Consider the following 18317-nt stretch of genomic DNA (forward strand, 5'->3'; position numbering starts at 1 on the left):
TGTACCTGCACAGCTACATTCAGTGGCATTAATGTATCACTAAGGCTCACCAAGTTTGCATTTATAATGCACTTCCTCACCTTAGAATCTGTATGGATCACAGATTGACTATTAACTTGACTGGCTGTGAGCTTTTTCAAGTAGCAATTTACCACCAAAAGATACTCTATCCCCAAGTTTGGCTGCATTTCGCCACAGAATCAGTTTGTGAGCCACTGCTCAGCAGGCACATGTGTATACAGCAGCACAGTGCTATTAAAACAAATTGCAGAGATCCCCCCATTGTGTGCAGTCTATATATATATATATATATATATATATATAGGTCTGGCTATGTGAGACGACTCAGCAACTCTTATTCAGCGAGCTAGTTGCACAAAGAGGCCAGAAACAGCAGAGAACAGCTGCAAAGACCAGCATATAACCACATCTCAATCTCTGAACTAAGGATTTATTTGCAATTGTTTTTTTGGTAATTTGGTAATTGTTGGAATAGTTGACACTTTCTAATCAAAACTAGTTTGGGGAGCTTTATTTTGTTTCTCTTGAGTTTGAATGAAATTAAGACAATAAGCTAGGCTTCCTTCTGTAATAGAAAAACCGGAGTAAGTATATTTACATGCATGTCAGTTTGTTTTATTTATTTGCTAGCCTAAGAAAACTATGAGAGCTTGTGGAATATACTTGCCAGCACAGCAAGCTCCCAGAGATAAGTTAAAGCACAAAATTCAGTAAAATAGAAGATACATACTGTAGAGGTGAGACTCCCTAGAGGCCCCACGATACAATTTAATCCTGATACTACTACGATATTATTGCAATTTTAAGCATTTTGCGATACGGTGAGTATTGTGATACAATATATTGCAATTTAACTGACTTAATTTAACAAAATTAAATGCAATCAAGAATTGTCAAATAGGACAAAATTCTCAGTCTTTTCATCTCATTTCAGTCTTTTTATTTCTCCACCATGAGTCAAACCCACAGACTGACCAACAAAGTATTCAATCAAACTGATCTTACAAACTGAACAGAGAGCCTATTTTCATTGAGATAGCATGACGTCAGAGACATCACATGAGCACTTTGAAAATCACCATGAAACATCAAGAAATAGCCAACTTTGCAGCATTATTAGTTTCATATGATACCCGAAACTCCATTATATTCCTAAAAGTGAGCCAGCTACGGCCCCCGGAAAAAAAGAAAAAGAAAATACTGACTGATACTGATACTGATATTGATACTTGACGGCTATGAATCGATTTAATATTGCAATGCAAAATATTGTGACACTATGCTGTATCAAGTTTTTCCCCCACCTCTAATATACATATGTATGAGTAGTGACATATATGGCTATGTATGTATAACATTAAATCTCAGTGAACAGATAAGTGCATATGGTTCAATTCAAAATGTTCAGTGATTATGTCCATGATATTGTACATAATGTCCAATCAAGTCAAGCAAGTTTAAGAGTTCTAATGACTGTAATCACTGAGACAGTAACCCAGAGAGAAAGAAAGAGAGAGTCAAAGTGAATGGAACAGAACAGAGCTGAAAAAGAGACGCGGGCAGCTCAGGATTTGATGTAACTGCTGTACATCTCTCCGCTTAAGGCAGATGAGGTTGTAAAGTTTGATTGCCACAGGAAGAGAGGATTTCCTGTTCTGTGGTGCATTGTCGATGATTCTGCTGGCGTCTACTGTCCTCACCCTGATGCTCCTGCACATGATACGACATGATAGCCCTTGCTTCTAGTGGTGCAAAGAAACAAAGTACATTTATTGAAGTACATGACTTAAGTGAAATTTTGAGGTAGTTGAACTTTTCTTGAGTATTTCCATTTTATGTAACTTTAAACTTCTACTCCACTACATTTAGCCAACAGCTTTAGTTACTTTACAGGCCAAGATTTAAAATGACAAAATGATCAATTTAAAGTGATTAGACGTTTTTTTTTTATTAAATCTTATAACAGTATTTTAAGTAATGAAATGAACTTCGTCTTTACAAAATTAAAACACTGCTTACATAAAAGCATTAATACAAATAATCTAATAACATATTTAGAATATATAAAACAATCTGAGTGGGTCCATTCTGCATAAGGAGTACTTTTACTTTTGATACTTTAAGTACGTTTTGATGCTGATCTTTAGTACTTTTACTTCAGTAGGTTTTGTATGCAGGACTTTTACTTGTAGTGGAGTCATTTCACAGTGTGGTATTAGTACTTTTACATAAGTAAGAGATCAGAATACTTCTTCCACCACTGCTTGCTTCTACGGTATGGTACTGCTGACAGGGACAGGGGTCCACTCTGTCCCTTATTGGACAAAGCCAAAAACTGGAGTGTTGAGAACTTTTTCAGGTGGCAGGACTTAGGGTTGTAGTCACATATGTTGAGGGAAAACACAAAAGATGACAGGACCGGGACCCCCCATGTGGCAGACCCGATAGTACACAATCCAAGGTACCAGGAAAGTGTCTACCTGCATACCTAAAACTTTGTCCATGGCAGGGCAGAACGGATGCTGTCGAACACTGGATTAATCAAAGAAGACGCCTCTTAGTGCTCATAACAGCTAGGGGATCCAGTAATGATTTATTCTGGGGCCATAGGTGTGACAGGACTAGCCTCTCCGGGGACTTCATCATGTTGGAAATCACTTCACCGGTCTGTAGTCACTGCAGACACTTTGCACCTTCTAAAGTGCAGGAACCAGGCAAGATGTCTTCCACTACTGCAGGTTAAAGATGTGCTGGAGACAGTACTCCAAACAGTTGGGCGGTACACTTAGCAGGCAAACTAGAAATAAGTTGGAAACGATGATGGAAACGTCACTTTTGAGCTAGAAGAAGAATCATCTCTGATTGGAGACAGCTCTAACTATCACCACTACGTGGAAGGAAATATTCAGGTCCTGTACTTAGACGGCTCTTATGGTATCTTAATAATAACAATGAAATAAATGTTTATGAAAGGTAATGTAAAAATGTGTTGCTGGTGAATTCCAGTTAATTGTTTAGCTGTCTGACTTAAATATTTGGGTTCACTTTCACCACTCTCATAGAGGGTTTTCCTGACACATCATCAGCTTGTCATCAGACCGGCAGTTGCCATATTGGAGATACTCCACACAGGCACTGAAGTAGATCCCGAACGTCGTCAAGGAAAATGGTTAATTATTGGTCAGACCGAGAAAAACATTTGGAATATTATCAACTTCAAAAAGTGATTGAAACCAGGGAGAGGAATGCCAGAAGTTAAATGAGGAAAGGAGGCAAAGCTCACTTACTCTTGTCAGGTAAGTTAATTGTTGATTGCAGCAGCTCATAAGAAATGTTCTGGTGTAATGATAATGTTTTTTTAAATATTAAATAGTAAGACAATTATTGCTTTTACTGTTTTTACTGTTTGCTTATTTTACTGTAAAGCACTTCGGTAGGACACTGGCTATTTTATTGTGCAATATAAATAAAGCTGACATTGACATAATATAATTCATATCAAGCTACCACATGTGGCATTAATGACTTAATATGTTATTCTGATTGTTGTTAAAATGTAGAGCTCAAATGTACTGTATTTCATGGATCCAAGAAGAGGGAGCCAACTCATAGGGATCTGCACTGCCAATAAAATGCCATTTCTTGAAATAACGCACCTTCTCTGTGGTCCAAGTCCTTCCCTATATGCCTTTTCATCTTAGACACTTTCTTCTTCATTGTACTCCGTTCAGTTGTTTACACCGAGTGCCTCCAATATGGCCACGCGTCCGGGTTACCGTCAAGAACATGACATTGGTGAAAACCCTCTATAGCCTCTTTTTCAGCTGCAGCAGGCAGCTGTTCAGTAAAAACCACTCTCCAGACTATCACAGGGCTGACACATAGAGACAGACAACCATTCACAATCTCATTCACACCTACGAGCAATTTAGTGTCACCAATTAAACCTGGGCCTCATGTCTTTGGACTGTGGCAGGAAGCTGGAGGACCCGCAGAGAACCCACGCTGACACGGGAAGAACATGCTGTGAGGCGAATGTGCTAACCAATAGATGTGTAAACCCCTTATGATCATATGACATATAGTGAGCTAAGATAGGTGGTGTGTGATCAATTGTGGTAGGCTGATTTTTGTTTTCAAGTCCAGCCCCGCTGTACTCAAATACACTGCTCAAACAGCAGACAGACACAGTTAGAGACCAGCTGGTGAACAATATGAAGCATTTAGCAGATAAAGAGACAGGTATTTCCCTCATGAGTTGCTAAAGACCAAAAACAGAGCAAACAGTGAATATTGGACCTACATTCATCCGGTGAACACAAACAAGACTCAAAATGAAAGATGATGTTGCTCCATAACTGGTGGACAGCTGGATGTGTAAATTTTAAGTACCACATTTTTCTAGAAAAATGTATTGGGGTGCGGCCCGGTTGGTAAAGTGGTCACCCACTGATTGGAAGGTCGGTGGTTTGATCTTTGACCATATATGTTGAAGTATCCTTGGGCAAGATTCTGATCCCCAAATTGCTCTCGATGCTGCGTTCATTCCTGATTCCTGATGGTGGCAGGTGGCACCATGTATGAATGTGTGAATGAGCACTGTCTGTAGACTACAGCAGTGCTATTTAAGTGCAGTCCTTTACTTACTATTTGTTGCTGGTTGAAGAAAAAGTAGCAACAGTGTAATATGAATGCTGTTTCAAGTACAAGTAATTATTATTAGCAAAATGTTCATGGAGAATCAGAATTATATTTATACTATATATAAATGGATTGTGATGCATTCATGTGTAAGTAGCATGAACTTACTCTTGTATTTGGTTGAGGTGGAGAGAGATCATGTTAACTGCTAATGTTAGATTTCACATACAACTGGAGTGAAGAGTACAATATTTGTGTGCAACATTATATGGGGATACTCAAGTAAACTTTATTACACTGCACCACTGGTGTCTACCAATGATCAGACAACTGCCACCTCAACAGCAGTTGAGATTTTAAGCCCTCATATGGCAGCAGATTTGATCGTTATTGTCATGATTTCACTGTCTGTTAAGTATTTTATTTCCTCTTCATGTTCCATGTCTGGTGTTTCCTGTTTTATTTTGTTATCATTCACCCCTGTCTCTGCTTCAGCTTCCTGTCCGCCCCGCCCCCCTCCTCGTCTGTGTGCACCTGACCCCTGATTGTGTCGTCCACACCTGTTTCTCATCACTCCCCGTTAGCCCTGTATATAACCCCCTTTGTTTCCTGTCTCGTTGTCAGTTCGCTGTTCACGTTCCAGCATTTTCATAGGCACAGCCTTGTCGTTTTTGAAACCCCTGCTCGTCTTGATTCTACCTTTTTGCCACTCGTTTCGCCTTCGCATGTGTGACTGCCTGCCTGTGTACCCACCTTGCTTTTGAATAAACGCCTTTTGATTATTGGAACCAGATTTCTGTCGTTGCAATTGATTCCTGCCTTCTGAGCTAGGTCCTTGACAGTTATCAGACTATTGAAAGTGAACGTTGTATAAAGCACAAAAAGCCGCTCATAGGGCAGGTGGGAGGGGTGGTGGGCAGGTCAAACATACCTAAGACTTCCAACCAGGAGATCGTCTTGTGTGAAACCAAAAGTAAACAATAAACGTCATTTCTGGTATAAATGTCATCCTCTTAGCTTCTTTGCTTTTTACATGCATTTTTATATATTTTTTAAACTATGTTTTATAACGCCTAACCAGGGCCTTTTTGCCCTAACCTTAGAGAAGTGGTTTTGTAGCCTTTACCGAACAAAAAAAATTAACAAATCAGTGAATGTCCATTGAGACCCTGTATTGGAGACAATCTGGACAGTAAAACACAAAAGTTTACTCCGCGTTTAGATGAGTGTCATTAGCTGCATGCATACAGTGACACAAAAGTCTATGAAATCCAATGTAGTATGCGCGCCAGGTGGCTAGGTGGTACTGTGAAGCACTGCCACACAACAACACCAAGAGCTCGCTCATGCATAGACACTTCTCTTCTCTCCTACTTATCTTCCTAGTAGCTCAAAATGGAATAGAAAAAGAAAAAAATGCCTTAGGTAATTAATGCGCATTCTCTGTTCTGTTATACTATCTGTGATAATTCTGCTTAACTGCTGAAATGAATCCTGGATAGTAATCAGAGCTGCACAGCAACTTGAATGTCTGACTGAAATCGTCCAACATGTTTGTTGTCGTTTGCCTGGACTTCACATGAATGCTACGTAAACACGTATGCAACGAGAGCCAGCGTGAGCTGATCAGAAACACTCTTGCGTTTTCAACCCTTTAGATGGAAATGCAATGGTGGAACGTTTTTAAGATTTCCACTCTGGAAGGTGGTTTCACTTTTTTGCGTTTTTAAGCCCCAAAAACGCCGTCGCTGTCTAAACAAAAGGCACATCTGATAAAATATTTAAAACGGGAGAGTTGTCGTGTAAACAGGCCCTGAATTGGCTGATAACAACATACCAGAAGGTAGCGCAGGCCCCTACTTATGGGTCTTTTTCTGTCAAAATTGTATAGACAGTAGTGTGGAGAATGCTATGAAACACCGTTTATACCTTCATGATGATAAATCAAACTTAATGTAACAGTTAACTGAGTAAAAACATTTTGAAAAACGGATGTAATTAAATGTATTAGGAAGACATGAACTCATGACTGATTTAAAAAAATCAGGCACATCATGGAACATTGTACTGAAAATTCTATCTAAATGAATTACAGTGAAGAATTTCATAATTTACAAGCAGTAGAGATGGGAAGGTAAGAGGTCATAATAGTTTTGGCTCAGCATTCACACTGTTTGCATATGTGTGTATGTTTGTGTTGGCATGTTGATTTGTGTGTGTGTTTGCATGCATGTGTGTGTGTGTGTGTGTATGGATTTATCTCTCTTGTAGCAGCTTCTGAGAGCAGCAGCATCTCCAAAACAATTTACAGCTGACACATTTATAGTCCTGTGTCGTAAAAACACCAGATTGATCCTCTCTCTCTCCCTCTATCATATTCAGTGCCGTACGCTCCATTAAAAAACTCAGCTCCAATATTTTAGTGGGTTTTAAGCGGGCATATTTCTGGAGGTCGCTGGCAGCCTGGACCCCGGGGGCCTTTAGGGCTCCCAAAATATTTGAAGAGGCATAAAATTGCACACGTCTATAATGTAAACCAATACAGATTATGGCTAATACAATTAGGACGAAACACACACGTCTATAATACAGGCCATTACAGAACATGATCCAACAACTAGAAGGATTGGACTTATTAAACTCTTGGTATCAGATATCTACACTGATATGTTTTGATTCAAGCTGACACTTTTTTATTACTTATCAGTCCTTCAAAGAAGGTTTTTTTATTTTATTTTTTTAAATAGCTATGTACATTAGAGCAAAAGTCACCAATCATAAATGGCAGAGAGGAGAAAAACATGGAGGATAGAAAACATGAAAAGAAGAAAAGAGTTAAGGAGTATGTATTATAGGAAAAGGATACTGGACTGGACAACAAGTTGTCCAACCTGGAGAAGAGGTCGTGTGTCGGTACCACCCATTACGGTACATATGTACATATTGCGGCTCGCGGAACAACAGCGCGTTCTAAAAATAGCACACACGTACAGTCTGTGGTCGTAAAACCACTGACCTAGGTTTAGGGAAAAATTCTTCCTGGTAAGGCGTTATAAAAGACAGTTTAAAGAGTAAATAAATGTACATAAATCTGGAAGTGAAGTAGTTTCAAGGGTCAAATGACTACCATAAGTTACGTAAACAACATAACGTAAATCATAAAAGGTTTCGACCCAAGCACCACCCCAGCCTCCAATAAAAAACAGAAATCCACCATTTTAAATTTACTTTGCCGTCAATCACTACTACATCAGCAAGATGGCGGCGGACGTATTGCAGCGGTCAGTAAATAGCAATATCAATATCGCTGTTTTTTTGCTGTCTGTACACACAACCTATATTGACGTTTTTGACGGGAGAACAGGCTGGACTGGATTTCAGACCCTCCACTACCGGGATTGTTTCTGTGGGACCCACTGCAGATCCATTTATGTATTTCTCCTGCTGGTGCCCCACTTGACAAATAGACTTTACATCGGGATGACATTATGCAAAAAAAAAACCTGTCATTTTGGAGGTGTACCCTGAGTCAATGTTACTGTTACAAATTTAAACATGTATCGTGGCTCACGGTTTGTCAATCATGTTTTACGTAACCCATGTGAAAACAAAAGTAACATACGTTTTAACACGTAAGTTACGTGGCTCACGTCACCCTTGTAACTACTTCACTTCTGGCATTAACATACATTTATTTATTGTTTAAACTGTCTTTTAGAACGTCTTACTAGGAAGTTTTTTGCCTTAAACCTAGGTCAGTGGTTTTGATTTTCCAGTGCGGGAGCCGGTTCCTTCGCAGTCGAAAACCAAAGAACTGGTTTGCAATTGGGCACCGGCTGGGAATAGGCTTGGTCAAAAAAGGGGTATGAGAGTGAAAGTTTTATAGATTAATATTTTGGAATTGAGCATTTAGCCGGAGCTAGCATCCGCCAATAGATCATGCAGTGTCAATCACCAATAATACCAACCATAACTATAACTCGTGATCTTAAATTTGATTGCATTGTTGTGCAAGATTTGAAATGTTAACTAAATGCAGTGGTGGATGAAGTATTCAGACCTCTTACTCAAGTAAAAGTACTAATACCACACTCTGAAGTTACTCCACTATAAATCAATTCCTGCATACAAAACTTACTGAAGTAAAAGTACAAATGTATCAGCATCAAAATGTACTTAATGTATCGAAAGTAAAAGTACTTGTTAAGCAGAACGGACCCACTCAGGTTGTTTCATATATTTAAAATATATTATTGGATTATTATTATTATTATGATCCAGTTATGTAAGCATAATTTAATTTTAATCAAGGTATACTGTAATGAGGTTTAATTTATAAAAAAAACAAGTCTTTAAATATACTTTAAATGTATCATGTTTTTTTATGTTTAATCTCTGCCTGAAAAGTAACCAAAGCCGTCAGCTAAATGTAGTGGAGTAAAAAGTACAATAAAAAGTAATAAAAAGTACTCAAAATGTAGTGAAATAGAGGTATAAAGTTACATAGAATAGAAATACCTGAGTAAAGTACAAGTGCCTCAAAATTGTACTTAAGTAAAGTAAAGTAAAGTAAAGTACAGTAAATGTACTTAGTTACTTTCCACCAATGACTAACTGATGCTAGGACAGAGAACAAACATAGTGATTGTGTCAAAATTTGCACTTGTATTTGGACAGGTACATCTAAAAAAAAATTGTGATGAAGTTCAATATTTTTCGTCAATTATTTCAGAAAGTAAAACTTGTATATTATATAGATTCATTATACACAGAGTGAAATATTTCAAGCCTGTATGTCTTGTCATTTTGATGATTATGGCTTATAGATAATGAAAACACAAAACTCAAAAGAAAAGAAAATTAGAATATTACATAAGATCAATAACAAAAGGATATTTCAAACACAAATGTCAGGCTTCTGAAAAGTATGTTCATTTCTATACACTCAAAACTTGGTTGGGCTCCTTTTGCATGAATTACTGCATTAATACTTGGTGGCTTTTATAGCAGCCTTCAGCTCATCTGCGTCTGTGTCTCTCACCTTCCTCTTGACAATAGTCTATGGACTCTCTATGGGGTTTAGGTCAGCAGAGTTAACTGACCAGTCCAGCCCAGTCGCACCATGGTCATTGAACCAGCTTTTGGTACCTTTGCCAGTGTGGGCAGGTGCCAAGTCCTGCTGGAAAATGAAATCAGCATCTCCAAAGAGCTTGTGGAAGCATGAAGAGCTCTAAAATGTCCTGGTAGATGGCTGCACTGACTGTGGACTTCAGGAAACACAGTGGACCAACAGCAGCAGAGGACATGGCACCACAAGTCACCACTGATTGTGGACTCCAATAATGAACTTCTTTACAGTATTCTAATTTTCTGAGACACTGAGTTTTGAGTTTTCATTATCTCTAAGCCAAAATCATCAAAATTACAAGAAAAACAGGCTTAAAATATTTCACTCTACACGTAATGAATCTTTATAATGTATGAGTTTCACTTTCTGAAATGATTGACAAAATATATTTAACTTTTTCATGATATTCTAATTTTTTTTAGATGTACCTATAGAAAGGAGACATGGAAAGGAAATATTCAAATGAGAAGACACAAGCGGAGGAAGAGGAGAGGTGAGGATGACAAAGGAAAGGAGATGAGATGAGACAAAGTGAGGAGAGAAGAGGAAAGGAGACGTGCACAGGAGAGGAGAGCAAACATGAGGAGAGGAAATGTGGCAGGCAGAGACAAAGGAGGAAAGGAGAGATGTCGAGAAGGGGGAAAGACATGGTAGAGGACATGAGGGGAGGAAAGGAGATGAGAGATGTGACATGGAAAGGAGAGAGGAGAAGAGGAATCATGAGGAGGAGAATAGTTCTATATGTAAAGTGTGTGATAACGTTTGACCTTTGACCCTCTTAATCCACCCACCTACTTACTCACACAGTGTTGCAGATGCACACACACACACACACACACACACACACACACACACACACACACACAGCAGACAGAGTGTATGAGAGGGATGGAGACAGCGGCGTCCTCCTGTCTATCTCCCTCATCACTCCCTCTCTCTCTCTCTGTCTGTCACACACACTCCGTCATGCTCTCTCTCTCTCTCTCTCTCTCTCTCTCTCTCTCTCTCTCTCCCTCAGCCATGCAGCTGAAGTTCACACCGAGGTCACCTGCACGGTATACATGCAGTATACGTGTGTGTGTGTGTGTGTGTGTGTGTGTGTTTAGAACTGAACCATCACTACAGCTGAGCCAAAAGTCATTATCAAAGTTATATTATATTATTATAGTGTACTAAGTACAATTACTTTACAAGGTCAAACTGCTAATGTGAACATGATCATTAATGTATTTTAATATTGATGAGATATAATAATGATTATACTTTTATATAAGTAATGATATGAGGGAAATAGAGCGACAGTTATGAGGTTAATGATACTCTTTTAAACTGATGTGATGGTGAAATGCATGTCTGGTATTGTTGTGAATGTGAGACACTTTAACCCCCGATGTGACATGTATAAAATAATCATAATGCAGCAGTACATGATCATACTGACGATAATACAGTTATTTAACATGGCCTTCACAAGCAGAAGGAGTTTGCTCAGTTGTCATGATATGTGAATAAGTATGATGTAAGTATGATAAATAAAATGTTATTAATCAGTATAGTGAATCAATAATATTGAAGAATAATTATCACAATGCAGAATGGACCTGCTCAGATTGTTAAATATATTATTAGAATATTGTTTTTGATGCATTTATGTAAGCAGTGTTTTACTGTTATTAAGGTAACCGCTCATTTTTAGTACTTAATAGACTTTTATATGGTTTAATTTATTAATATGCATTATCACCTCAAATTGATCATGTTTTTTATGTTAAATCTCCTAAAAAGTAACTTAAGCTGTCGGCTAAATGTAGAGGAGTAAAAGGTACAATATTTGCCTCTAAAATGTAGTAGAAGTAGAAGTATAACGTATTATGTGGAAATACTCAAGTAAAGTAAAAGTACCTCAAAATTGTACTTAAGTAGAGTACTGAGTACCAGAGTACACCTCTGGTAGAAAACAGAACATGTGAATTCAACAACTTTCGAGATACAAAGATCCCGGACCAGTCTATCCACTGTCCAGAGAGAGCCAAAGGGACATCAATCAACCATCTAAGTCCTGGTAACTCAGTGAAGAGCGAGCTGACCCCCAAATGTGGAGCTGTATTTGGACAGTGTAATTTCAAATTGCATCTCTTATACTTTTTGCTACGGAAAAATGTAATTTGTAACTGCCCAACACTGTTACAATAATGCGATAATGTTTTGTTTGTGAGGGTTCAGTCTTTGGTTGTGTTTTTTGTGTTTGCTGCCTCTCCATTCCCCCTCACTTTACTGTTTCCCCATTCAGATTTATATGGATACTATTCAAAAGGATGCAACTTCTAATAATTTAATTAATGGATTAATTCATTATTTTTTATTCCAACATCTTGACACACAGTGCTAAGCTGAGCCTTAAATTATTTTTCCACTTTCAGACATAGACATTGCATTACTGTCAAGATGTTCGAGGCCATCCTGAAATACCCAGATCATCCGTCACACAAAACCTTTATGGACCAAAAAACCGTCTGTTGCAGGACGGAGAGATTCAGAAGATCCTTCGCTCATACAGCCATCAGGCTGTCTCAGTCTTCAAGAGATTCTACCAGACTAACTGAATTTCCCCTTGGGGAGGAATAAAGTAATTTTGATTTGATTTGATTGATTTTTACACTATCTTGGGCCAATCGAGGCATTTTTCACTTTTTCACGGATTGATGTACCTTATTTACCTTACCTAAGCATGTTTCATGATAACAAAAGTTCATACAGGTATAAATAATACAAATAATAAAGGATCCAACCAAGAAAAACAGGCCAAATGTATGTGGACAGTGGTGTTCACAGCATATCAAGAAAGTGTCTGAAATCAGATTTGACAGCGCATAAACCTACACATCAGGATGAATCGAGCGATTGGGTCTTTGGAAAGAGAGAGACACGCTAAGAGAGTCAAGGAGACAGACAGGTGGACAGACAGGCAGGCATGAGGTTACTTAGTGTTTGAGTTCAATACTGACCCAATACACTACTACTAGCCTGGCGTCACCAGCACTCCTCTATGTGTGTGTGTGTGTGTGTGTGTGTGTGTGTATGTGTGTGTGAATGTCTGGCGTCACTCAGACAAGCCACTTGTCCAAAACTCAATGTCTGCGTGTGTGTGTGTGGGTGGGTGGGTGTGTGTGTGTGATTGATTTAGGTGGAGCCATGGAGGTAGAGACACACAGTTGTTGCATTTTCAGCCAAACTGCAAAATCAATGCAAAGTGGATCTGAATGAACGCAGTAGAGGAGTAGACACTGCTTTCATCCACTGTGTGTGTGTGTGTGTGTGTGTGTGAGAGAGAGAGAGAGAGAGAGAGAGACCCAGCTGGTAACCCACGGCGACAGAGCACTGTCAGCCATTACAGCTCCAGCGTCTCCGCAGCGACCATTAACGATAATGTTGTTGTTGCCGTGGCTACAAATACACTCGTTCCACTCCATTTTCATTTGGAGAGAGAGGGAAAGAGAGAGAGAGAGAGAGAGAGAGAGAGAGAGAGATGGGTAAGAAAAGTACAACATATGAAGGGGAGAGAAGAAAATAGATAAAGAAAGAAATCCAGATTAGATGAGATTCTTCTCTCCCTCCATCTGTTTCTGTTCTTTAATAAGACTGGAAGGCCTTCAGCAGTTCAGGTTATGTCATCCAGTCTACTCATCACTCTAAGGGCCGAAAATCATTATGAGTCAATTTCATAGCCGTCATATTGATTCAGTGATGCACTTTGATATTTTCACTGATGAACATAATGTTTATAAGGTGCATCTTCATGCAGAGGAGAGATGGAATACCTGCAAGAAAATTCGTAGCAGAGGCTTGTCCAGACTTCTTCTGACTGGGATGGCCCGAAATGTGCAGACCATGCTTCAATTTTTAAACGTTTAGAGTGTAAAAGATGTCAGTGATGGAAATAAATGAATGTCATTAACATGCTCAATTTTGTCTCATAAGTTGTTACAGCCATTTTTGGCTTCATACCATTTGTTACACAGATTTTGGTGCAAGTTTTAACAAATTCTGACCACTAGAGAATTGATAAAACATTTTTAGAAAATCCTTCAGAAATACCACATTAAAACACCAAGATCTTGAGGAACTTCAAAGAAAAATCATGCTGTGATGTGCGGTCAAAAAAGGCCGATTCCTGGACACACCACTGTAACAAGGTCCCCTGAGCTCAGCAAACTACTTATGTTAACCCAAACTATGACTAGCAAGTTAGTATTGTTCCTGACTGAACATGACTATAACTATGTCATATTGAAAACAGCAGTAATTTCATATAATTTTTCTATGTGTCATTGTTGAGTTTGTCGGCCCAAGATGCTTATTGCTCAAATACCTTACATAAAAGAGTCAAAACAAAACAAAAAACACTATGGTGCATGGCTTGTAGAGCATTATTAGAACTAGAGTTATATTTTATGATGTCATCACTCACAAAATTTAAATTAAAGTCCCTGATTTAAAATAAATTCCCAGAATTGAATAATAATAATAATAATAGGGTAATAAATCATATTAACCAATTAAGTTGTGACAGTCCTACCTCTCACATACACAGTTTTGCCTCTGACACAAAGTTTTACCCTTTCACATTCACAGTTGTACCTCTCACATACATAAAAAATACCTCTCATATTCACATTTTACCTCCCACATACACAATTTTACCTCTCACATACAAAATTTTTACCTCTCACATTCACATAAAATACCTTTCACATTCACAAAACAATGTGTGCATGTGAGGGGTATTTTTTGTGTATGTGAGAGGGAAGAATTAATTTTGGCTCATACAGCCCCTCAAAATTATGCTATGAAAGTATTCTGACAAGCAAAATGATAAACTTCAGTCAAATGTACACTCCTGTCATAGATGATGATTTTGTATTTCGTAGACTAAATAGGAACGGAAACAGTGGAGCCTCTTTCCTCCGAGAAGTCAAGCAGCTTCTCCTTAAATACTTCCAGGTCAGTTTACTTAACCAGACAACATCCTAATCAAAAAAAGAGCCTGGTCATGTGCGGCTCTAAGTGCGCAGGTGAGTTATTGCCTGGGGCAAACAGAACAGCAGGGGATTGATGGAGGAAGTGAGATTGTTGCTCAGGAAACAGCCCCTGATTAGGAAGGTGACTGAGTGATTAGGGAGCAGGCAGGAACCTCCTGCTCTTGCTTCAACACACAACTTAACTCTCAAATTCATACACACAAACACGCACACAGTGTTACACAGCGCTATGGCTCCATAGAAAGCGCAGTGGGGTGATAACACTTGGCGTAATGCCCCTTTAAAAGGCAATAACTACCACAATAATCACCTTCCTCTATCTCTATTCGTCTCCATCTTGTTAAAAATCTCCTCTCTCTGCTTGTTTTCTCATTTGAAGTTGCCGTTTTGAATTTCTCCTGAAGCTGTAAAAGGTTAGCGAGCGCTCACAACTTCTGCTACATTTAAAAAGCAGTAATGTTGGCAGTAATTACCTTCCTGCCTCGCTGTCTGTCTCCATACAGTCACAAGCCTCACTAATCGCCTCCTTCACCTCTTCTGCTTGATGTGCTGATTCGATTTGGAAGTTATAAAAGGGCATGTGTGTAGTTTTTAACAGTGTTTAAAAAGCAGTAAAATCAACACTGATTACTGTCTCTATAAAAGGACTCAGTTTAGAAGATATTTATAAGCAGTAAAAGGGAATTATTTAACGTTAAGAAAACAGAAACGTTAGCAGTGACTTGTATTTTGTAACTTGTACATTTTATTTATCCTCTGTGTCTTGTTAAATGCTTTTTATTTCCTATGAAATGTCCGATAACAGACAATACAGCTATATTATAACAATAATAATAATACATTTTATTTGTAATGCACTTTACATTACAGGAAATGTCAAAGTGCTACAGGTTAAAAGCATAACAGTCTAATTATAAATAGGATAAAAAAGGAAAAAACAGAAAAAAAATATACATACATACATACATACATACATACATACATACATACATACATACATGCATACAGCAGTGTTCAAAATAACAGGAATCCAATGTGACTAACCAGATTAATCCAGGTTTTTAGTAAGAAAACCAACAAGACGCAGCATTCATGATATGCACGCTCTTAAGGCTGTGCAATTGGGCAATTAGTTGAAAGGGGTGTGTTAAAAAAAATAGCAGTGTGGCATTCAATCAGTGAGGTCATCATTTTGTGAAAAAACAGGTGTGAATCAGATGGCCTCTATTTAAGGATGAAGCCAGCACTTGTTGAACATGCATTTCTCTTTGAAAGCCTGAGGAAAATGGGTTGTTCAAGACATTGTTCAGAAGAACAGCGTACTTTGATTAAAAAGTTGATTGGAAAGTTATAATTTTAATTACAGGCTGTTCAGCTAAAATGATCTTCAGTGCTTTAAAATAGAGAGCAAAACCAGAGACATGTGGCAGAAAATGGAAGACAACCATCAAAATGGATGGAAGAATAAGCAGAATGGCAAAGGCTCAGCCAATGATCAGCTCCAGGATGTTCAAAGACAGTCTGGAGTTACCTGGAAGTGCTGTGACAGTTAGAAGACATCTGTGTGAAGCTAATCTATTTACAAGAATCCCCTGCAAAGTCCCTCTGTTAAAAAGGCATGTGCAGAAGAAGTTACAATTTGCCAAAGAACAGATCAATTTGCCTAAAGAGAAATGGAGGAACATTTTGTGGACTGATGAGAGTAAAATTGTTCTTTTTGGGTCCAAGGGCCGCAGACAGTTTGTGAGACGAGCCCCAAACTCTGAATTCAAGCCACAATACACAGTGAAGACAGTGAAGCATGGTGGTGCTAGCATCATGATATGGGCATGTTTCTCCTACTATGGTGTTGGGCCTATTTATCTCATACCAGGGATCATGGATCAGTTTGCATATATATGTCAAATTACTTGAAGAGGTCATGTTGCATTATGCTAAAGAGGACATGCCCTTAAAATGGGTGTTTCAACAAGACAATGACCCCACACACTAGTAAATGAGCAAAATCTTGGTTCCAAACCAATAACATTGATGTTATGGAGTGGCCAGCCCAATCCTCGGACCTTAATCCAATTGAGAATTTGTGGGGTGACATCAAAAATGCTGTTTCTGAAGCAAAACCAAGAAATGTAAATGAATTGTGGAATGTTGTTAGAGAATCTTGGAGTGGAATAACAGCTGAAAGGTGCCACAAGTTGGTTGACTCCATGCCACACAGATGTGAAGCACTTGTGACACATGTGATTCACAGGATTGCTAAATCCTAGAAACAAAAAAGTTTGTAAAAATAGTTTAGTGTTTGTAAAGTCAACGGCAGACACTGCTATATTTTTGAACACACCCCTTTCAACTAATTGCCAAATTGCACAGCCTTAAGAGTGTGCATATAACGAATTCTGGGTCTTGTTGGTTGTCTGAGAATCTACTGCACCTACTGGTACCATGTTTGCCATGTAGCAATAAAAAATATACTAAAAACCTGGATTGATCAGGTTTGTCATATTGGACTGCTATTATATTGAACACTACTGTACATACATAATCCAAAATCATCTAGATGGGAGGAACCAAAGGTTTTGCTAAAAAGGAATGTTTTTAGTCCTTTTAAAAAAATGTATATATACTGTAGCGCCCTCAGGGTGTCAGGAAGGGCGTTCCACAGCCGTGGGGCAGCAGCACAGAAAGCCCTGTCTCCCATGGTGCTGAGTCTGGTTCTGGGTGTGTGGAGGTGGTTTGAGTGGGTGGAGCGGAGGGAGCGTGATGTATTTTGTGGGGTGAGTAGTTCTTTGAGATATGAGGGGGCATTTCCATAGATGCATTGATGAGTAAGGAGGGAAACCTTATATTCAATCCTGGTGGAAACGGGGAGCCAATGAAGTGAGTGGAGAATGGGGGTGATATGATCATATTTCCACACTCTCCTCAGGATCCTAGCTGCAGAGTTCTGGATGTATTGAAGTCTCTGCAGACTCTTGCTAGGGATCCAGATGAGAAGTGCATTACAGTAATCCAGTCTGGAGGAGATGAAGGCGTGGACCAGCTTTTCAGCATCTGGGATGGAGAAAATGGGGCGGAGTCTGGCAATGTTGCGAAGGTGGAAAAAGGCGGTCTTGCAGAGGTGATTGATGTGTGACTCAAAGGTGAGTTAAGGGTCCATTTTTACCCCAAGGTTGGTAACTGAGGAGGAGGAGAGGGGAATGTTTTGGCCAGAGAAGGTGATGCTTGTTATGAATGATGACTTGGTCTGATGAGGAGTGCCGATCATAATGGCTTCTGTTTTTGAGCTGTTGAGTTGGAGGAAGTTGTGCTCCATCCACGCCTTTATCTCCTCCAGACAGGTGGTGAGTTTTGATGGGGATGATGATGATGATGATAATGGTGGGGCTGCAGCTGTGGCTTTGACATAGAGTTGTGTGTCATCGGCATAACAGTGAAAAGAGATTCCGTGGCGGCTGATGACTTGTCCAAGGGGGATGAGGTAGAGGATG

This window comes from Centropristis striata, chromosome 13 (genome assembly GCF_030273125.1).
Source record: "Centropristis striata isolate RG_2023a ecotype Rhode Island chromosome 13, C.striata_1.0, whole genome shotgun sequence".
Taxonomy (NCBI): Eukaryota; Metazoa; Chordata; class Actinopteri; order Perciformes; family Serranidae; genus Centropristis; species Centropristis striata.